Raw genomic sequence first — 2080 nt, 5'->3', positions numbered from 1 at the left:
CTGCTGCACCCTGCATCGCTCACCCGCCACATCCCCCTCATGAACCCACAGCACAGCACATCACGCCCTTTCCCTTTCCCTTTCAAGTTCACACCACACCCAGCAAACCCTCCGCAACACTCTCGCCGAAAACCCCTGATTGGCAGTTACTGTACAACTTGAAGCAGATTGAGAAGGCCACTGGGCGCGACCTGGCCACGGGGCAGCGCTGGGGGCCGCGGCCGTTGGATTTGGACATCATATTCTACGGCTCACGCTCCATCGATCACGAGGTCCTCACGGTGCCGCACATTAGGTGTGTGTGTGTGTTCGTGTGTGTGTGTGTGTGTGTATGTTTGGATGCACGTGTGTGTATGTGTGTGTGTGTGTGTGTGTGTGTGTGTGTGTGTGCGCGCGCGCACGCGCATGTGTGTGTGTGTGTATGTGGGTGTGTCTCTGTGTGTGGGTGTGGGTGTGCGCGCGTGTGGGCGCGAGCGTGCGCGTGCGCACGGTGTGTGTGTTGTGTGTCGTTGTGTGTTGTGTTCTGTGTGTGTGCGCGCATGCACGAACGCGTGTGCGCGCGCGCGCGCGTGTGTGTGTGTGTGGGTGGGTGGGTGTGTGCGCGCGCGCGCGTGTGTGTGTGTGTGTGTGTGTGTGTGTGTGCGTGTGTGTGTGTGTGTGCGCGCGTGTGTGTGTGCATGTGCACCCAATATATGGACCCTGGTTGTACCCGTATGGGCCAAGCTGGGTTCTTGATCGACTAGCAATGCGCCTGACTTACCGGCTGGCACTTCTGATGTGCCGCCACCACCACACAAGCTCGCACACACATTGTGACGCAAACACACACACACACACACACACACACACACTCTAGCGCGCGCAATAACCCACCGCAAGTCCCTTCCCCCCTGCTGCTCGCTCGGCCCTCCACTCGCCCCTATCCGCGCGACCAGGTGGTCAGAGCGGCCGTTTGTGCAGGCGCCCGTCGCCGACCTGCTGATGCCATCTGACCTGGAGCGCGGGTACATATCGGAGCAGGAAGCCGAGCGGTCGGTGCTCGGGCGCCTGCGGGAGGCCGCAGCGGCATGGGAGGCTGGTGGCGGCGAGAAGCAGGCGCGCGCCAGCGCAGGGGCGCCATTCGCAGGGCGGGGGTGCTGGGGAGGCGCGGCGGCCGCGGGTGCGGGCCTGTCTGCAGGTCGGCCTGGCCCTGCAGAGCCGCCTGGGTCATGGTAGCAGGCATGCGCTGTGTATCTCTTCCCACATGCACCCTTCCTCCTCGCAACTGCTTAGCCTTCATGCAGGCGGCCCCCTACCGCCTTCCACGCCCCGCACTCTGCGCTCCCACCTCACCCCTACGCCTTGCACTCTCACTTGTCTCTCCCAGCAGGAGCCCACCGACCCAATATCAAACGCCCACCCTAGAACACGCGTACTCGTACCTCTCATCTCCTTGCCTCTTAGCAGGTGGGACAGCCCGGCCTGTGCCGCGTGCTGCCGGTCCAACGGCAGATCTGGGAGCTCGGCAGCATGACTCACATTATGGGGATTTTGAACGTCACGCCCGACAGCTTCAGCGACGGCGGACAGCACATGCAGGCGAGAGGGCGGGGCCGGGGGCATTGTTGGGGTGTGCCCTCAGGCCTCTCCAGCCATTTCATCAGAAGAGGGTGCGCCCTTGTGGCGGCTGCTGCATGTTTGGGTGGTGGGGTGTAGGAGCCCCGGGGTCTGCTTTCTTGGTTGGGTATGAGAGTGCAGCAGGGCAGGCGCATCCTGCCCCCCAATGGCCGGTCGCCTGCCTCGGTCGAGTCCGTGCTCGCACGGCTCGCGCCCAGCCCAACCCCAACGGCCGACCGCGTCCCCGCAGGGACCCGAGGCGGCGGTGGCCGCGGCGCGCGCTATGGTGCGGGCGGGGGCGGGCATCATCGACGTGGGCGGGCAGAGCACGCGGCCGGGGTCGGAGCGGGTGGGGGCTGAGGAGGAGATCAGGCGTGTGCTGCCTGTGATCAGGTGCGAACGCACGCGTGCGCGTGTGTGTGTTTGCGTGTGTGTGTGTGTGTGTGTGTGTGTGTGTGTGTGTGTGTGTGTGTGTGTGTGTGTG

This window comes from Monoraphidium neglectum, assembly GCF_000611645.1.
Source record: "Monoraphidium neglectum strain SAG 48.87 unplaced genomic scaffold scaffold00914, whole genome shotgun sequence".
In the NCBI taxonomy this organism is placed as follows: Eukaryota; Viridiplantae; Chlorophyta; class Chlorophyceae; order Sphaeropleales; family Selenastraceae; genus Monoraphidium; species Monoraphidium neglectum.
The sequence above is the reverse complement of the archived record's forward strand: the minus strand, read 5'-3'. Positions refer to the sequence as shown.